This window comes from Marmota monax, unplaced genomic scaffold (assembly GCF_021218885.2).
Source record: "Marmota monax isolate L192 unplaced genomic scaffold, Marmota_monax_Labrador192_F-V1.1 WCK01_AAM20220418_F8-fsc00118, whole genome shotgun sequence".
NCBI lineage: Eukaryota > Metazoa > Chordata > Mammalia > Rodentia > Sciuridae > Marmota > Marmota monax.
Genome location: NW_026695231.1, coordinates 5,996,945 through 6,018,999, shown reverse-complemented (window position 1 = coordinate 6,018,999; position 22,055 = coordinate 5,996,945). Strand labels below are relative to the sequence as shown.

Here is a 22,055-nt window from a genome sequence, read left to right as displayed (position 1 = left end):
TCTTTAATTCTTTCTTCCTCTAATTCTTTCCATTCCTCATTAGAAAGCTCTTCTTCCTCAGTTCCAACCAGGTCGTGAGTATCTTCTTTGTCACTGTCCAATTCTATCTTTTTCCTAATCACTAACTGTGTTGCTTTCTATTTCAACAGAAGAATATTTGTTAAAAACCTTTGAATGTATTTACATATTTCCTAAAAACTTTATTCCGAATGCCATTCATGCATTGCTGTGTGGCTTTTTTTCATGCTGCAGCAGTGTCTGGTTACCATTTAGTATATTAAAACCTTTCCCAAACTTTCTGAATGTTTGGTCAGATTAAGTAGCTTCGATAACTTGTACAAATGTTTGCTGTAAATAGTGTGATTCGAGCACAGCTAGTGTGCTTTGGTCCACTGGTTGAATGAGTGTGGTTCTGTGCAGTGGCAAATACAGAACCTTTATATTAAGTTGCACATTGTTAATACAGTGTAGAGGCCATGCATTATTGTTTTAGATGAGAAGAATCTTAAATAGGTGGTTGTTTTGTCTATAGGATTCTCCATCTTCCAGAATTTAACATTTCAAACCAGTCTTTAGACAATGTTGATGCCATCCAGTTCCTTGTCATGGTAATAACAAACAGGAAATACATGCTCGCTCACATTTTTGAATGCTCTGGGGTTCTTTCGGTGATACGTTAGAAAAAGCTTTAAATTGAACCCTGCAGTATTTCCATCCCAAAGAATCATTGCATGGTCATCGTTCTAGACAGTTTTTGTGTTTCTGTGACCAAAATACCTGACAAGAACAACTCGGAGGAGCAAAGGTTAATTTCGGCTCACTAAAGCAGAGATCTCAGTGCATAGAGGGACAATTCCACTTCTCTGAGCCAGAATATCATGAGGGCAGAGCACATCAGAGAGAAGCTGCTTCCCTGAAGGTAGCAAGGAAGCAGAAAGATAGTGAGAAGGGCCACAGAGAAGATGCATCCTTCCAGGTCATGCCTCCAGTGACCCACCTCCTCCAGCCATGCCCCAACTGCCTAGAGTTACCACCCAGTCAGTCCATTGGAACTACGATGGACTGATCAGGTTTACAACTCTCATAATCCAACCACTTTCTTTATTCATGCATTAACATAGGAGCTTTTTTGGAGAACATCTCACATCCAAACCATAGCAGTCACTGAATACCTTGCACTGTCTTGGACTCTCCCTGAATGGTTGTATACTCTGTCATACACTGGCAGAACAAGTTTGTTTAATTAATATTAAATGTTTGTTCTGGCAAATATTTCTGATCTACAATTATCCTATGCAGCTCTCCCTTACAAACTTCATCACCTGCACTATCAGCACTTGCTACCTCATTGCTGACCCTCATATCATGAAAATGATGACCATTTTTGAAGCATTGAAATCAACCATGCACAAATGTTTGCATACATATAGGATCACTGGCATGTCTTACCTGGATTATCAGTAGGCTGAGCCATATGCACTTGTGCCTCTGGTCTTCCATCCACAAGGCAAATAATTTTTCCATATCATCAATTGGCCCAACTCTTTCCTTTGTGATGTCAGTGAATTTAACTGACAGTTTTATTGCATCAATGATCTGCTTCTCATCCATTAAGATGCTTGAGACCATTGATAGTGATAGTTCTAGCTCACATGCCATGACTCACAATCTTCAGGTAAGAAATCTCCTTGAGTTTCATCTCAGGAGTAATTGTCTTCCTCTTCTCACTAGAAATAGAAGATACAGTTGAGCAATTGTTTAGATGCAATAGAATTCATTAAACACAATATCAAAAGTTGTTGGCAACTCAGTAAACTATAGAGTATTTGTTGTTTATCTCCATGATCACATGGCTGACTAGGAGCTGCTGCTCACTGCCACTGCCCAGCATTGTGGGAGATTCATACTAGATATCACTATACTGGGAAAAGATCAAAAGTCAAATTTTTTTTTTTTTTTTTTTTTTTTTTAAAGAGAGAGTGAGAGAGAGAATTTTTTTAATGTTTATTTTTTTTTTAGTTTTCGGCAGACACAACATCTTTGCTTGTATGTGGTGCTGAGGATCGAACCCGGACCGCACGCATGCCAGGCGAGCACGCTACCACTTGAGCCACATCCCCAGCCCAAAAGTCAAATTTTAATATATGGTTTATATTGAATTTTCATCTCTTCCATACCATAATGAATTTGAAAAATCTTCATTTGGGAACTGTGTGTCAAATTTCCATTTCTGTAATAAAATACCTGAGATAATCAACTTCTAAGGTTGAAAGGTTTATTTTACTTATGATTTCAGAGGTTTCATTCCATGGTTAGTTGTCCTGTAGTTTTGGGGCCTGTGGTAAAGCAACATACCGTTGGAGTGTGTGATAGAGGAAGTTGCCCACTCATGATAGCCAGGAATTGTCCCAATACCTCTTTGAGGCCATGTCCACCAGCTCCTAATAGTGCCACTGGGTGGTGTCCAAGCCTTGCACACATGGGCCTTTAGGTGACACTTATCCAAACCATAGAAATCTGTGTTATTTTTTTCTTTATGGATATAATGTTAATTTTAGGTATCAACTTGACCTGATCAAGGGATACCTAAATAGCTGGCCAAAAGTTATTCTGGCTGGGTCTGTGAGCATGTTTCCAGAGAAGATTGGCCATGTAAGTCAATGAGATAAATGGGGCAGATCCACCATCTGTGTGGGAGGCATTATCCCCTCAACTGGGGACCTAGATAGATAATAAGGTAGAAAAAGGGATTTCTTTTCTCTCTCTTAGAGCTGGAACAGTCTTCATCTTCTCCCCTTGAACATCAGAACTCCAGGCTCTTCAGCCTTTGGATTCAGAATTCACACCAGTAGTACCCTAGGTTCTCCTTCTTTTAACTTTGGACGGAGAGTTATACCATTGTTTTCTCTGGTTCTGAGGTCTTGGGATTTGGACTGAACTACACTACTTGCAATCCATTATCTCAAGCTTGCAGATAGCCTGTCTTGAGATCTCTCATTCTCTGGAATTATAGGAGCCAATTCCCCTAACAAATCCTATATCTATCTACCTAATGTTATAGGTTCTGTCTCTCTGGAGAGCCCTGACTAATAAATACTATGGTCTATAGGTTTTGCATCTTGTTTGGGATGTTTTTGCTTCTGGATTTTAAAGATACTCCCCAGCCCCTCAATATTATCTTTTTGAAATTTCTTATTTGTATTTTATATTTAGATCTATAACTCCCCCTGTTTTAGTCAACTTTTTCACTGCTGTGACTAAAAGATCTGACCAGAACAATTGTAGAGGAGGAAAAGTTTATTTGGGGGCTCACAGTTTCAGAGGTCCTAGTCCCTAGATGGCTGGCTCCATTCCTCGGGTCTTGAGGTGAGGCCGAAGATCATGGCAGAAGATTGTAGCAGAAGGAAAGAGCTCAAATGGTGATCAGAAAGCAGAGAGACAGCCTCCACTCTCGAGATACAAAACATATGCCCCATAAACATGCCCCAGTTCTCACCTTCTATAGCCACACCCTCTCACTTCAGTTACCACTCAATTAATCCCTCTCAGGAGATTCAATTACTGATTATGTTAAGATTCTCACAACCCAATCATTTCTCTGCTGAACCTTCTTGCATTATCTCACATGTGAGCTTTTGGGGATACCTCACATTCAAACCCTAACACCCCTTCAACTTTTTATTATATTTGTATGACACAGAGTGCAACTTCAGCTCTCCATAGAATATCTGACTTTATCAATATCACTTCTTTAAAGGACTGTCATCTCCTGATGACTCTACAGTGCCACCTTGTTATACACTAAGAGTCTGTTCATGTTTGGGTCAGCTTCTCAGTTTTCTATTCTGTTCCATTCAATTGTTTCCTTATTCCTGTATCAATTATGTATTATCTTAATTACTATGGTTTTGTAAATCTTGGCATCCATAAAGCAAGGCTCACCTACATTTTCTTCATTAATTATAATTTGTTTATATTTGTTAGAAGTATTCCTAGCTAATACTTGATTCTTTTGATATCAAATAAGTCTCTTGTTAAATTTATCCACTTTGTGCTGGCATCTATAAAATGATTGTCTTTTATATTTTATCTTTTCTATTTTAATCTAGCTTGATCAAAATTCCTTATTAATTAAAAAGACTCTTTTGGACTTTCTATTTAAATTTAATTTCTTCCTTTCCAATCTTTATATGTTATTTCTTTTCCTTTCTACTAAATGTTTAGGACCTTTAGTTTAATATGAGTCTTGATCTAGAGTATTATTGTTATTTTAAATCCTTAAATTTTGGTTTATTATATAATAATTGATAATGAAACCATTTTCCTCCTATTCTTTTAGGGATTAGTTTAGAAATTCTAATGTGTACTTTTTAGTGTTATGGTTTATATCTGGAATGTTCCCTAAAATCTCATGTTCAGAAAGCATGGTTCAGAGGTAGGGCTTTTAAGTAGTGATTAGTGTTCTGGCCTCTTCATTGCATTAATCTACTTGGTGGTTTAATTCATTTATAGTAGAATAGCTTACAGGTGGTACCTATAGGTAAATAGGTCCCTCCTTCCTCTCTCTCTCTGTTTCCTGGCTTCTGTGGGCTGAAGAGTTTTCCTCTGCCATGCACTTCTGCCATGATGGTTCTGCAGTGAACTCAGATGACCCGAAGCCATTTCTATGTTTAATCTGAGACAGGGTCACACTAAATTGCCAAAGCTGGCCTTGGACTTGCAGTCCTCCTGCTCAGCCTCCATAGTCACTGGGATTACGGGCAGATTCCCCTGTGCCCAGGTCTGGGTTTTGTTTTTGCTAATAAGAAATCAGTTGTCTATCTATTTATTCTCCCTTTGAAATAATCTTTTCGTATCTCACTGATTTATAGATTTTTGTGTTTCCTCTGTCTTCAGTTTCAGTAAATTGGGATTACGCATGTATTTCTCTTTTTTTCTTTTTGTGCTTGAGACTTGATCTACATTTTTCTTTAGTTCCAAAAAATTATCAGCCATTACCTTTGACAAATATTGTTTGTGACCTCTGATTAAACTTATAATAAAACTTCTCTGTCTGTTCTACTTCTGTTTTCCTTGTCTTCTCTTCTGTTTTTGCACTGTGTGTGGGTGGGGGTGAGGGTACTAGGGATCAAACCCAGGGTCTCATGTGTGCTAGGCAGAAACTCTACCACCCAGCTATATCCCCAGCCCCCCACTTTTTTTTTTAACATCAGTGCTGCTTCCTGAACAGTGCTGCCTGGCCTGCTTCTCAGTTCACTTGCTCTCTCTTTTGCGATGCCCATTCTTCTGTTAAACTTGTCTACTCCATTTTTAAGTTTCACTTGTCAAGCTTTTTTAAATTCTGGAAAATGTATTTATTATTCCAAGTCTATTATGCCATTCTGTAGTCTCAGTTCCGTGAAGATGTATTCAATCCATTTTAAAAACCTATCTACATCTGCTAATTTTAATATATGGGTCTTTGCAAATCTTTTTCTATCATTTGTATTCTTTAGTGTGGTTTCACTCACTGGGTGTAAATTCCTGATCTGCCTGTTTCTTTGCTACATGCTAAGTGTTTTATTTGTAGTAATAATTTATATAAATAAAAAAGTTAATATTTCTCCAAATATGATTTACTATTGTTCTAGCCAGGGTGCTTATTCTCTTATAGTTTGGATTCACCTCAAACAAGATCAAAGTGATTGTAAATAGTCTAATATTCTCCCATGAGAAGTTCAGTTGGCCCTTACTTTACTGTAAGTAAAGACCCTAGGCTCTTTTATGTGATTGAATGGGAGTATCTGTTCCTTTTACTTCTGTCCTCATTTGGGAAGACTATCAAAATCAAAATTAAAATAACCAGGTTCAGTAAATGGTTTCAGAATAAAGCAGCTCAAGAACTCATTTTTCTATTTTTAATTTTTAAAAATTCTTTTATTGGCTCTTTTTAGTTATACATAACAGTAAACTTCATTTTAATGTACTTGCACAAACATTTATTTCTCTATTTTATCTTCACTTTTGAACTAATGTTTTCTTTTTGGGTCTCTTAAACTCTCGTAACATGATTTTTTAATCCACATTTTAGTTGTTGCTTTTCTTAGTGGAAGAAATGAATCAAATGAGTTGCTACTCACTCTTTAAGATAGGTGATATATTCCTTTCTAAAGTCTAAATTCAAATAATCTTGACAAATTGCCCTGTACTGAAGCTGTACCAATTTGCAGTCTTACCACTAGTACATGATAATGCTTGTTTGTTCCCATCCTTATCCAAATTGTATGCCATCAAAATTTGGAGCCTGTAATAATCTGTTAATACAGTGTAGCTTTAATCTATATGCCTGATTTTAAAATTATCTTTATTTGTTTAAAGCCTTTTTTTGCAGAGGACTCTTCAGTTCTTTTGAAGTTATTTTAAGTGGGGAGACTTGAATCTATTTTTGCCCTGATGGCTTCTCCATTGTCCAACTTCCACTTATTGAGTCACATACTTTCCCCCATATGACATAGTTGATATATAATGGCACCTTTTCTCCTGTTGAAGAACATGATATATTTTTCTACTTATTTAAGGTTTCCTTTCTCCACTGGTAACATTTTAACATTTTCTTCTTATAGATTTTGGATGTTTCTTATTAAATGTGTTTCTGAATAACGTCTTACTACTTTTCTTTCTTGAAAAGGCTATATATTATGCCATTTAAAGCCCAAACTAGGGTTCTTTAGAGAAATAGAACCAACAAGATATATATACATATATATACAACAGGCTACATATACAATGTACATATATATGTATACATATATAGATACAATTATTAAACAGGATTTAGATATGTCTGTATATATATATATGATTATTAAAAGGTATTTATTAGATTGGCTTAACAACTAGAAGCTGGATAGTCCTACAATGGCTGTCTGCAGACTGGAGAACTGGAGGAACTAGGAACTGCACAGTTCAAGATGCTGAAGCCTCAGAACAAGAGGGATCAACGGTGCTACCCCATTCTGGGACCCCAGGCCTGGAAACTCCCTGGAGAATCACTGGCAAGTTGACTGTAAAAGAGTGATAGAGCTGGAGTCTGATGTCTTCAGGCAATTGCAGCAACAATCACGAGCCTGTTCAAGAAGAATGGAGCTTTGCTTCGGTTGCTGCTTCATTGTTCTAATTTTTATTCCATCCAAACCTCAAACCTCTTGGACAGTGGTGTCCACATTTAGGTTGAGTCTCCATTCACTGTCCTACATTTCCATCATTCTTAGAAACACCCCCATCTACACACCCAAAAAACCTTTGGCATTACTTAATCCAATCAATCGACAATCCAGATTAGCCATTACAAAGCCATAGTTTAGGGATTAAGACTCCCCAAATTTAAATTACAGTCTACTACTTACTGATCAGAGAACCAATAGCAAGCTATATAAAATCTTTGTCTCCATTTCTCCATCTGTGCTATGGGATTGTTGTGAGAATAAATCGAATTAGCTCTTGCATGCTCTTAGAATAGTGTCTAGCACACAGTAAGCATTCATTATTAACTCTTATTGTGGCTATAAATAAATCTTTCTTTCCATAAGTCTTCCAACCTTTTATTGTTTATATAAATTGATAATATCGGTTTCTAGATGTGTTTATTTTGAATCTAGCAAGCATATTAAGTTCTAATTTTTTCATAAGCATTTTTCCAACTAACTTTCTAAGTGTATAGTCATATGAGCTTCAAATAATTATATTTCTTCCCCTCCTATTTTTAAATTTGATTTTTTTTCTGTTTTCTTTTTACATTAACACTTCTAGAAAAATACATAAATCTTTAAAATTTATAAATAATAATCAAAATCTTTCTTAAACTCAATGGCTACAATTTCTTTTGAGAATCTATTTATAGTTTTCAGCAGACTTTTATCTTTTGCAGGATCTTATTCCTATGGATGTTCTTAAGTCTAAAAATGTCCCCAAGTATTCTCTTTGTCCACTACTTTACTATATATATATATATATATATATATATATATATATCATCTTAGAATAATCGTATCCAAATTTAAAATTATACCCCCAGCATAATGACTCACAAAATTCCATCTTTCCTAAGTGTATTTCTTACAACTATAAGCCTACTTATCCAATTTCCATTGGGTATTTCCATCAGAATATCTCATATATATTTAATCCCAACATATTCAAGATGGAGTGCATCCTCACCACTAGCCCTCCCCTCCCCAACACAATATTTGTTTTGTGGTAACTGCATAAATACAGTAAGTAGAGCTTAACACACAGGTTTTATTCTCAATTCATCCTTTGCTGTCATACTTAAAACTCATTGGCCACCAAGTCCTGGGGATGACATCTCTCAAGATCATTCTTCACCCTCTAGCTGAAGTTCTTCATTTGTTTTCACACTATTGTCACATTGCTCTAACTAATTTCCCAGTTGAGTGACCAACTGTCTTGCTTTGCCCATGACTGAGAGTTTCTACAGGATGACTTTCAGTGGTAAACAAGAAGATTCCAGACAAACAGAGATGAATCAGTCACCCTGCTTTTGGGCCTCCGGCATCACCCTTTATTAAGATATGAAATTCAGAAGTATAATATAGACCTTTCCTACAACAAATATAGAGGCATACAAGACTTGCATTTAACTACAGCAGTTTAACAGATGCTCTGATTCTACAGGTCAATTGATCCCAGGTTTGAGAGCTTTAAATTTCAGTTTTCAACCAATTCTCATATGACAGACAGAATGATCTATTTAAACCACAAATGTGACAATGCTATCCATATTTGAAACATTTTCCAATGACTACCCATTGCCCATATAATAAACATTAAATTCCATCAGACACATAGAAGAAAGATATTTTGTAATCAAAAACATGCCTTCATTTACTTCTGTATTTCATAGGGTTTTGTTTCTCATTCCTTCACTTTTATCTGCTTTGCAAATACACCAAGCTCTCTATTCCAATGTAACCTGTAGTACAAACATTTTATGGTTCACAGTGCCTTCCTCACCACTACTATGTCTGCCTTAGAATGAACACATCAGGAAACTTGTGCAAAGATCTCCCCTCTGAAACATTTCCCTGTAAAATCATCTCATTCAATTAGTAATGTATTTTTGGTGGTACTGAAGTTGGTACATCCTTCCATAACACTTTTCTTCTGATCAAGTTACACTCTACAAAGCCTTTATCTGCAAATATACTAAGATTATGAAGCAAAGGCACTGTCACATCTTACTGAGCACAATGTCTGACACATTCTAGATAATAAAAAAAAGGTCATTGAATGAATTAATGAATGAATACGGCAGGAACATAGGGTCATCTTACTGTGCATAGGTGGGTAATTTACAGAAATTATTTAGACCTCTTTACCTAAAATCATATGTACTTTTAATAACAATTATGTGAACTATCTAAATGTCTCCATGACCAGTTTTCTCATTAGCATATGGCACATTAAAGCCTATGAATTTGATATCAACATTCTGCATATTAGGAAGAGAGAATGCAATACTGACTCAAAACTGCTACTTCATGTTATAGTTAACCTTTACTATAGATCCCACACTACACTGGCTTAGGAAGTCTGTACCTTATAGTTTTCAGGAAAGACAAGGAAAGAGCACGTATCATGAAAGTAAACTCCAGTATTTAAAAATTACATTATGCAGGCATATAAACATCATCTTTGCAATAATTTGCTACTTCCTTTTTTTGGCCAAAATTCAAGCTCTTAACAAAAAAACTGATCAAAGAGGATTTTTAACATTTTGAATCCTGCTTTTCGTATGCTTTAAAATCTAAACTGATATACATAAAGGTACCCAATTTTATACGTGATTTTATCATAAATTACACCACCCTAATTAAACCTATGGTTTCCAATGCATTTATAACACACCATTCATCAAATGCAAATAAAAATAATTTGCAAACGGTATAATTCTGATGAGCTCATAGTCTACTCTGACTTCATTACGGTGGGCACTGTTGGGACTCACTAATGAGCTCTGTATATTGTGTTTCTCTTTGTTGTTTGCCTACATGCTAATGAAACAAGCTGGAAGCAAAAGAGCTAATTAATGGTCCAGTTTTATTCCATGATGCAACATGCCAAACTTCAAGAAAGGGTTGGCAGCGTGTGGGTGAGGATTTGGATATATGTGGGAACCACTGGGAAACAGTCCCTGCACATCAGAATGGAAAGTAAACGAAAAATTGATGTTCTCAAGAGTTAAAAAGTCATCTGTGAGTACATGACAAGAACAAGTAGTGAGATACTGGTTAATAAACTCAAGGAAATCAGTCACAGATGAAGAAGCAAGAGGACCTTTGGGATCAACTGTGCAAACTAAAGTATGAATGCACCACATTGAGACGAAAATCATTAATTACACTGTCAATTGGCTAAATGTCAGTCTTTACTTTCTGTTATGTTTCACAAGGAATCATAGCAAATGTATGCCAATCAATCTCCAACGTCTACTTAGCATTAAACATCTCTCCACCAGTTTGGGATGGCTTCAAACTGGTGGTTTGAAATAGGAAAGATGTGGGTGGCTTCGCCTGCTCTTAATTCTGCTCACTACCTTCTGTATTTGCTAACTCTTTCATTCTCTTCAGGGTTGCTTTAAGGGAAGGAAAAGGAGGACAAGAAATAATTTTACTTGGGCTAAATGGCTTCAGCTCATCACCAGACAGCTGTCTAAAATGTAAGCCTGAAAGATGATTTTGGTGGACTTTTTCTCTCATGGATGGCCTTTGAGGGTTTGTTGAGGGTTCTGTTCTTAATCTGATCCAGGAAGGTGCCTCTTCTAGGTGATCACCCATAACCCCTATGTCCCACTTAAAGATTCAGCTGTAACCTCTTTCTGCTGAGTTTAATTGACCTTTCAGCCATGTTGATTTAAGAACCATTCAAGATATTTCTCCTGTATCATTACGTTTTCTAAAGGAAAACACTGTTCCCCATCCTGACAAAATGAAAGGCAGACTGACTCTACCAACAGAGCGACTGGCTGGTAGAAAACAGAATAATCTATGCCTAATGAAGCTTTTTCATACATAGTTCAGACAGTAGTCTGTGTCTCTTGGTGGCAGGAAACACTTGCAAAGTCTGTCTAAGGCTGTTAAGTGTACCCACTGAGGCCCCTCTCTGTTTGACGTAAAGGTAGCATGCACCATGTTTTCCTCTCCAAAGAGTTCTCCACTAACATTCTCCTTAAATCTTCTCTCTTTCCCATTGTTACTTCCTTGAATTTGTTGAGAGTTCTAGGAAGTGGAATGGACTCAGGTTCATTTCCTGTGTAACTCTGCTAAAAATGATTGAAGTGATCTATCCCATACTCATTCAGTGTCCTGATAATTCTCAGGAAGAGTTATATTGTAAATTCTTATTTCTCCTCTTTCTGAAACGAGTAGGTCTAAACTCTAATTGCATGTTAGAACTACCAGCAAAACTTTTAAAAATATGGCTGCCTGCCACCCCACCCCAAGCCTGAGAATCTGATTTAATTGCTCTGGTTAAACATTTGTATTTTTTTAATCTCTTGATGGTTTTAATTTACAGCCAGGACTGAGAACTATTGATATAAATAAATGTCAACTTATCTCTTTGACCAACATCTTTGGATGGAATATTCTTTATTGATTTTCTTTCTTCATGTTTGTAGACACAATGCTATCATTCTAAAAATTATTCCTAATAAAAATTTACTTAAAATCTCCCTGTAAGTTTTTCTAAGAAGTTATTGTAAATATTTATGAAAGGATTCATTCTGTACTGAGTTTTAGCTCATTTTCCTTGACAGATTTTAAACTGTCTTACTACAACGTAGGAATCATGCTGTTTGTTGATTATCAACTGTATTTATCTAAAGTAGTAATTATGCTGTTGGTTGGTTATCAATTGTATTTATCTATACCCATTAAAATTTTCATGTATTTCTTCTCTGTTGGATAGCGTTGTGCACTTAAATTTCCTCATCATTCTTACTCTTTTTTAAGAGTGTAGAAAATAAACCAAGAGGGAAAACTGAAGAAAATAAAACAATAATTTCTCTTTAGGAAAAAATAAATAAATGAACTGACCCAAAGGAAAAGTTGACATGAAATAAGTCTGAAGGAAACACATTTATATCATTTCTATCATGTTTAAGATGAAATTTCCAAAGAACATAAGATGGTCTCTTGACATTATTATTCCAGGAAGGCTTTCACATTTTCCTACCCTAAAAATTAGATGGTTCCCAGGTACAGAGATGAGCCTAGCTGTCTAATGACATCCACCATCAGTGCCAAGTACCTTTAATGTCCAATTTTAACCATAAAAAGAAATTAAATCCATTGATTATTTTTCTGGACAAGGCTGATATTCTCAAACATTGTTAAAACTTAAACATAAAATTCAATAAGCCTGTTTCTCTGCTTCCCAGTGTGAAGCCCTATCAGCACCAAAATTCTACATTTAGGAATTCATTCTACAGATGCAATTAGCACCTAAACAAATAAATGTTCCTACCTGCATATACAAACCCAAATGGGTCTATGGAAACATTATTCATAATAACAAAGAATGTGAAACAAGCTCAATATCTCTCAATGAGAAGAGAGTTAAATAAATAATAATAAAGTTATTAAACAAGGCCACATTCATCTACCTATGCTGATAAGAAACAATCTGTAAAATACATTGTTAAGTTTATTTTATTTATTTATTCTTCATTGTTAAGTTTAAAAGGAAAAAATGTGTTTAATATGCTCATGTCTCAGTGTTTGGGTCAAAATGTGTAGATAATATATAAATTTGTTCCTATAGTTAATAAAAAAAAAATTTTTTTTTAAGTCTTAAAAGGCTGCCCCAGGGAGTGAGTTCAGATGTGGTTTGGGTGGGACACTTTTCACTATATGTCTTTTTGAACTGCTTCAATTATTTTTATTGTCAAGTATATGATCTGCATATACTTTATGCCAACACTCATTTGTTCAGGTGCTTGGTTGCATCTGTTGCTCGATTGTATATATGTTGTTGACTTTTCATTCTGCTAGTTGCTTCTTTTGCCATACAGACGCCTTTAATTTTATGAAACCCCCCTTCTCTATTTTTGCTTTTCTTGCCTGTGCTTTTGGTATCATAGTAAAGGAATCATTGTCCAGTTCAATGTCTAGAAACTCTTCCTATTTGTTTCCTTCTACAAGTTTATTGTAGTCAGGCTTAATGTGTACGCCTTAATTAATTTTGAGCTCAAATTTGTATGTGGTAGGAGATAACAATCTAAATCCATTTCTTAATATGTAAATATCAGCTTTCCTACACCATTTCTTGAAGAGACTACTTTTCTCCATTTGTATTCTTGGCAAGTTTGTTGATGATTAGTTGATTATATATGCCTGAATTTGTTCTGGGGCTCTCTATGTTGCTCCACTGACCTATATGTGTGTTGTCACATGTGTTACACACTCTCATGACCATCAGTACCAGCCTATTGTGGTAAAATGCTTTGAAACCAGAAAGTATGCCAGTTCCAGCTTTGTCTTCTTTATCAACATCAATTTAACTATCTAAGGTCTTCTGTAATTCTAAATACATTTTAGGGATTTTTGTTTCTCAGAGACGAATGTGATCAGTATTTTGATAGGGATTGCGTGGAATCTGTAGGTCACTTTGATTAGTACAGACATTTTAACAATATTAATACTTCTAATCCATACAGATGGATATCCTTCCATTTATCTGTCTCTTCAGTTTGTATTAATGTTTTCTAGTTTTCTTTTTATTCCTTCCATTTCCTTGGTTAAATATTTTGTAAATAGAATTGATTTCTTAATTTCCCTTTTGGAAAGGTGGTTGTTCCTGTCAATCTTCAGTTACACAGGATTATCTCTATGTTCATGCATTGCCTCTACAGACTTGTTTATTTATTCATTCAGTAAACATATACCCAATGTTTTCTATGTGAACTGAACAATCACTACTTCCTATTGATTTCACAGTAAGCTGAGGGTAACATTTCTCATTCATTTAGTTGTTCATTGAATAGCTCACACAGTAAACTCAGTTTAATAAATATGTATCATGTACCACATAAACCTATGTCAGAGGCATATACTTTCTCTTTAGACATAGGATGGCCACAGTGAGAAAAATCTTTAAGATGTCTATCAGGCCAACCTGACACAATCCCACAAAGACCAGGCCAGAAAGTAATGTTTCTATGGGTCGTGCGACACTGTGGTTCTGTTATTCCATGGAGAAGTAGAAAACTATGATCACTTACATGTTAATATCTTCACTGAACATTTATTACTTCAGCTCTCTGAAAGCACAATTCTATGGGCTTTTTCAGGATATAAAGTTCCGTAAGACATTGCCTTTACCTTCAAGAGTTTAGAGCCCAGTAGATATATTTGCCTGATTTTCTTTTATAAAAGCATTTTGGAATTTTTAAAACATTTTTATTCATTACTTCATTGATTCTAAAAACAATCTGTGTAGTAAGTATGACAGGTATTGTTTTTCTCACTTTACAGACAAGAAGTCAAAAATTTGAAAAAATAAGTGCCATCATCAAAGTGGCTGAAGTAAGAATAGAAATCGGTTTACCTTTTTTTACCTGCATATGCCATACCCTTATTTTGGGCATCCCTGCATTTTATTATGAAAGTAACTGGACATATACTTGACAACTATGTAAAGAGATTATGGCAAAAATTATGCATTTATACTTAACCCACTTAAAATGATTTAATACATGTATAACCATTCTCCAATCTTATTCTCATAGACCTGTGACTTTTCTTGCTGCATGGGCTGTCTGATTAAATTTCCACATACACTCATGATACATCATTTATGATTAATCCATTTTGTTTTCTTTAGAGTGAGGACAAAATTATAGAGACAGGCAAAGCAATCTGAATCCAGAATCCTTCTAGATCTTCACAGTTTTCTCTAATCTTTTACAGTCATCTTGCCCATACTTAATTTGACAGAAATATCTGTAGGGTATTCAGTGTAGGCTTCAAAGAAACCACAACTCTCTTAAGGGGCTCATATTATGCTGATGTGCATATTATTTTGTTATAGGAACAAGGACAGTTGTCACAAATGTAGTTATGAGCTGGCCCAACTGACTTTGGATAAGTATGAGACGTGATAGTGGAAACAGAGGTGTTGGCGGAGCATGAATCTGTGAATTATGGGTCAGTCCATGTGATTTATAAAGTGAATGAAGAGAATTCACTACCTCTGAGATCAATAGAGTTTGGTTAAAAGAATTTATACTATGGTAAGTAAAAAGCATGTCATACTAAACATGTGTTTAAGTAGAAAATCGAGCACCTTTCATCTGCTGTGGCTACCTGTGGACTCTTTAAGTGACTGTGAAGTTGCATCCACACCATTGCCAGTACTAAGGTAGGGAAGTCCATTTTAACTGGGCAATCACCTTGTTAAGGTGGAGGCTACTGAGAAATTTTTATTTAAGTAGCATTCAAGAGTATTTGCCTACTTGTAAATGTAAAATTGATCCCAATTATGTTTTTATATTTAATTAGAAATACTCATCTTCATAAGACATAGATTCATCATTGAAATAAAAATAATAATAGCAATACTTTCAAATTTTATTCTAAGTCTCTTGAAGAGGACTGTTTTCTTATTCTCCACTCTTGGATTTATTACATGGTTTTACTCAATACATAAATATCTATTGAACTTATGACTAAAAGCCATCTTTAGGACATAAAAATATGGGATTATTTTGAAGCTTTAAGATTAGATCATTTTCCTTATAAGTCATTACCCCTGTTTCATCTGCTCTGTGTCAAATGTAGCATTGTGGAGAGGGTAATTTTATGAGGTGGGACATGTACTAGGGAAGACAGATTCTTATCTAGGTCATTATGAAAATATGTTTTGGTTTCCATTTTAGAAATTCAATAGACAATGCAAACTTTGCTTACCCTGTGATTATCTAAGTACTCTGATTTGGGGCTACAGAATTGACAAAATATTGTTGAGATCCCCTTTTTTATATAAAAGATACCAGTGTGATTGGCAACTCTAGATGGTGCTTCTCTACTAAGCTTTGGGGTCATCAGTTCCATGGTGAGTTTTGTGGCCTGTCTTATCATGGTTTCTGCATCCCTTTGGTTCACAGAAGTGGGAGGGTGTGTTTTTTTCTCAATAAATCCTTCTCCGGGCTAAACCTACTTTTTCATTTTCACAGCCAAAACTTTTGTAATAACAATTGTTGTCTGGATCGATTTGAGTCAAATTGACTTTGAGTGAAAATCTTGTGCTTTCTCTAAGGAATAGAGAATCAAAGCCATTTTTTTGTGGAACATTTAAGCAATAGGTTTTCTGTTTTGATGCTAAATTGGACTTAAGTGAATAATCCAAATAGAATTAAAAGAACATGCAAGTATTGCAATCCACAGGAAGAGGATGATAAGTCCACTTCATGCCTTTTTTCTTTGCCCTTTTATTTTCCTTCCCCTCTTTCTTTCTCTCCCCCCTCCCCTTTCTTCTCTTGCTTTCCCATTCCTTTGTTCTTTGTTCTTGGCCTTTTTCTCCTTTTCTTTCATTGAATCAACTTCTCTTTTCTGTTTCTCCCTTCCTTCCCAGTCACTGCCTCAGAGCTTCTGGCCAAGGTTCGTCTGGAATGATGGACAACCTGCCTCTGCAGAGATGGGTCCCATGACTGAATTTTATCAGTCAAGATTCAGAATCAGGACAAAAACAGGAAGGGAAGGTGCAAACAAGTGATCAGGTGCTGGGCACATTCTCAAAAAGATCAAAAGATGAAGGAACAGAGCACAAAGGCAGAAAGAGGAGCCCATTTGTTTTGAGTCCTGTGGAAGTGGCTGGACCACCCTCTTTGGGGATGCAGGCCTAGCCCTTGGTGGGAGGGTGAGTGAAGCCTGGGAGAGGGGTGCAAGTTCAGGATGAGTTCTCCCTCTCACTCTTCTCCTTATTTCATTCCCAAACTTGCTCCTGGTTTCTTTCTTTTCTTCCTCTGTTCTATTTTCTTCAGCAAGATAGCCCTAAATATGGTAGCTATTAAAAATGTTTAGATAGCAGAAAGTACCTGTCACTTCCTTACTTTCTTATTTTTTTTTTATTTCAAGTGGTTATTTCTTTGACATTACGAGTTCACTCACTGGAGAAAGAAAGGTGAAGAAAGACTGTGGAGGCGCGTTTACGTGAAGAGAGAGACTAACAAGCAAACCAATAACGAAAGGGATACATGGTATATGAGAGGCCATCAAAATGCTATGGCAAGACCAGATATCTGCTCGTGGTAAGCTCTCAGTAGGGACAAAGGAAAGGGAATTCCAGGATACAACAAGTCCAGTGACTTCCAAAGAGCTGGAGGACAGACACAGACCTGGCTGGAGGGATCTTAATCACTGGTGCTAGAGGTCCTAAAAAAGAGCCCAAACCTGATTTTTTGTGCAGTGCTGATATAGACTGACTAAGTATGAGTGAAAGAGAAAAAGATACAATGACAGTGATCAGTCAAGTAAATTTTATCTATGGTACAGCTTCTGTTAACATTAGTTATTGCTTATACTATCTCACATATATAAACTTTACCTTTGAGTTTTATCCCAATATAAAAAAGCTCAGATAAGTTACTTTATATACTACCAGACAACTGATAGGTTATACATGAGTTAAAAGTTTATTCTCAGGTACAGTTTGAAAGGTCAGCTTTGCAACAGTTTATGAATTTGGCAAAAAAGGCCTGGGAGGAGAATAAACAACGAAAAGGCTACTACAATAGTCTAGGTCCCATACCCCAGCAACCGAAAAATGGTTGAGGACTTGAACTATGATATAAGGAGGGCAGAGGAAGAGGAAAGAATATATTATCAGGATATTTAGCATATAGATGCTGGTGGAATGTCTTAGTTCATATGGCAGTTATAACAAAATACCTTAGAATTGAGGTCATTTATAAGCAGTACCCATTTACTTCTTACAGTTCTGGAGGTTAGGAAGTCCAATGCTTCCAAAGATCCAGTGTGTGTTCAGGGGCCATTCCTTATAGATGGTGCTTTGTAGTTGTATTCTCACACTGCAAAAGTAGCAAACAAATTCTCCATGGTCACTTTCACAAGGGCACTAATCCCATTCATGAGGGATATAATTGCCTCTCAAAAGTCCCACTTCTTCATACCATCAGCTTGGTATTGAATTTTGGGTAACATACACTTTTGGGGAATCACTAGGTCAAAAGGGTAGACCTAGTGATTATGCTAATGTTGAAATTGAGAGTAAAGAGGAACTGAAATATCAGTAAATATCTTTATGTAGAGATTTATGGGTACAATGCTGTCTTGCTATGCAGTGACCTCCAAGTACATGAATTCTAAATAAATCTCAATTATTTTTACATTCAAACTAGATAAATATTCCTTTATTTGTAATATGTTATTTTTGGTACTTCCTCTAAGAAAAATAGATTTTAAAAATGTGTAGCTTAAAATATGAAATAAACCAATATTATTTTTAAGGTAACTGTAAAATGCAGAAACTAATGTAAATAGGTTTAAACTAGGACAATCACTCATACTTTGGGTATGTAAGGCATGGATTTTACCTCACAGTCATTACTTGCTATTCAGAATTGATCATTGCGTGAATTCCAAATAAACATCTAAGACTCAGAATGCTAAGTAATTTGGCTGAGGATACATTTAATGGTTGGTAGTAATTGATTTTATGTCACTATAACAAAATGCCTGAAGCTGGGTCGTGTATGAACAAAAGGAGTTTATGTATCTCTAAGTTTTGAAGCCTCAAAGTCCAAGATCAAGTGACCTATTAATCCCACCTCTGGTAGATAGCACCACAGCAGGAGCCCATGTGAGAGAGAAGTCACATGGTAAAAGAGGAAGAAACAGATATTCAAAGGCCAAGTTTGTGCTTTTTATAAGAACCTTGCACCCTAATCCAATATGACTAATGTTGGAAGTAACTGGAGTCCTGTGAAAAACTACATTAATCCTTTCCATTTCAAGGGTGATGCCCCTAAGGACCAAAATATATTCCACCAGACCCTGTATCTTGAGGTTCTACCACCTCAACAGCACCATGCTTGAGACCAGTTTTCCAGAACATGAATTTTTGGGGGTGGACACATTCAAACCATACCCAAACTGAAGCAGAGCTGAATTTATTACTATCCCCCCACCTCAAATTTATATGTCCAAACCTCCAGTACCTCAAAATGTGATTGGATTTAAACATTGGATGTATAAAGAAGTGATTAAAAGTTAAAATGAGAATGGATTCTATTCCAAAATGACTAATTTGAACACAGGTAGTTAAAGACCAAGAGAAGACAGCAATATACATCAAGGAGAGAAGCCCTCAGATGAAACCAATGCTACCGACCAACTCCTCTAACTCAGACTTCTAGGTTCCTGGACTATGAGAAAATAAATGTCTTTTGTTTAGGCCATCCAGCAGGTAGTGTTTTGTTTTAGCAGCCCTAGCAAACTAATACAGAACATGACTCCTAGATAGATGGTCTACACTAGACTGGCCTTCTAGCTAGCCTGACTCAAAACAACAACCACCACCACCAAGAAAAAATGACCTCTTTTTACCACAATCTTCAAAGAGCTTTTCCTGAGCCCCTCTGTACTCCCCATCTGGGAGTACTGGATGAATCATCATGGTTCACACTCTCTAATTCAGGTACATAAAATGCCAAGAACTTTCCTTCCAGCAGATGAGCTGCTACTCTAGACTGATTATGATCTCTAAATTTATGATGACAATGATTGGGGCAGAGAGAAAAGTTTAAAAATACTATACTATATTAGGGGAAGAAGAATGGAATTTCATGCTAATGTGCCAAAGCTTTTGAACTCTAACTTCTATAAATGACTGAGAACTTACTCAAAGGCTAAGAATGGTATTCTTGGATTGCTCAACTGATAAAGAGAGAGAAGAGACAGCTTTGTGATACAGACAAAACTTCGCAATGAACTAAAAGAAGAAAGAAACTAGCTAAGTTAACTGTTACCTTAAATCACATCAATTCAGCTAAGCCTGAGGTCCTTCCATGACAGAATGAATGTCATATTTTTTACATAGACACAGGATCTTTGCATTCTTTTATAATGACACAATAGTTTTTCCTAACTGTGAAAGTTGCTAAGCCATTACCCATGGCAATAAAGTCACAAATCAATTTAGTTTATCTGTCCAGAGTTCCTAATGCTTTTCTTTGCAATACATGAACTTCCTATAACCAAGGATTTATGAAACAGAACCATATGTGACCTCTATACTTTCCTCAATTTTAGAACCCTATTCTACTAAAATAATTTTTTAAGAATTATTGGTTGAGAATTAACAGGCAAATCATGTTACATGGATATTTATGAAACATTTTTCACTTTGGTTAAATATCTACTTTCTTTCTTATTAAAGAATTCAGTATAAGGAAAATAATAATATCACCATGTTTCATCCATTTTATTATATATTTGATATCTGACAGTGTTCTTATCCTTTAACAAATTCACAAATTTTATCTTGACTTTTTAAAAATAAATTTATGGTTTTAATTATCTGTTTTTAAAAAAGGATATTTGAGATTGTTGGCGAATTCCTTTCTGTCCCTTCCTTTTCATCCTAAATACCTGGTCTAGGATTGATCTTATCACCTATATCTAGATGGTTACAATAGTCCCTTAATCTGTTCCTTGTTTTATGTCATTTACCCAACACAATCATCCCTACACATTGCTGACAGCTTAATATAATCCCAAACTAGATCGTTGGGTTAACTCCTCTGAACAGAAAACATCCATGGTTTACTATTAACTAGCTACAAGATAAGGTCCAAATTCCTGAGTTATCCATAATTTGTCCTCACCCAACCTTCCAAACTTTCTGGCTTTATCTTTTAACACTCCTCCATTGTGAGCTAGCCAAATTGGTTTCCTGAACTCCTATAAGACTTACTGTCTGTAATATTTCTTCTTATTAATCAAACACAGTTTTCAGGCATCGGTAATCATCTAAGTTCTTTAACTAGATAATCAACATCTTAAATTTTGATTCAATTTCACTATTAGCTTCTTGAGGGTATAGTCAAAGCTATTTGCTTGCCTCTTTTATATCTAATAAAGGTAAATATAATTATTTCTGCTGCTTCCCAGAGACGTTTTTAAGTTTCTTGCAAAAGATACAAACGTGACCAAGGCATAGTTCTTGGTCTTGAATAGTTCACCTCTAGAAGGAAAATGAAAAACTACATAGGTGAATATAATGCAGTATGAAAGTTTTAGTCTGCAGAAATTGACAAAGGACAGCATAAGCAATGCTTATGCAGGGAAGAGATGTTGGGAGTGGGGAGGAGGTTCATATGACCGGAAGTCATGAAATAAAGTTTGAATTGGACCTTAAAGAATTTTTTCCTAGCCACACAGGATAATTTGTGATCAGAACACAGAACACCACTATTTTCACTTTTACATATCTGTCCTTAAGAAACAATTGGAGGAGAAAAAAAAAAAGTCTGAGCAGATTTTTGTTGTTGTTTTGTTTTTAATTTGCTACTTCCAGGAACCTACAGGTTTCTCTAGTATAAAATAATGTTTATGGTTATTTCTCAGATCAGACAACTTCCCCAACCTCTTAGTGGAATTTGAGTTATATACATAACTTTTTGTTAGAATTCTGATTTGGGGGCGGCTAATTCGTTTTCAACCCATGGCTACAGGCAGGTGGCCACTTCTCAAAACACCTCCCTGAATGTTTCTGTGGAGGTTTTTCAGGCTTTTTCAACTCACCGTCTTATGCAAGGAGCTCAGCACAGACTCCTTAAAGAGTTTAAGTTCCATAGACTTAAGCCTATATCTGCCAGCAGGTGGACATTAAAACTCCAACACAGGTTTTGAGACTCCTAAGGGTTACTCAGCTTTAACTTTGACTCAAGTCTCTAATTTTGAGGTTTTTGTTTCTGCATGTGGTTTATTTTCACACACACACATACACACACATACATACATGTACTCACAATT

The 22,055-nt window shown here is 35.8% G+C and overlaps 1 long non-coding RNA gene across 1 annotated transcript in view; it reads right to left on the bottom strand.

The window, feature by feature from the left end:
• The window catches only part of LOC131423944 (uncharacterized), a 46,269-nt gene that overhangs the window by 9,163 nt on the left and 15,051 nt on the right, over positions 1–22,055 (bottom strand). Inside the window, exon 2 of the long non-coding RNA XR_009226160.1 lies at positions 1,450–1,727. This is a non-coding gene — a long non-coding RNA (uncharacterized LOC131423944). The remainder of the gene's footprint in view (positions 1–1,449; positions 1,728–22,055) is intronic.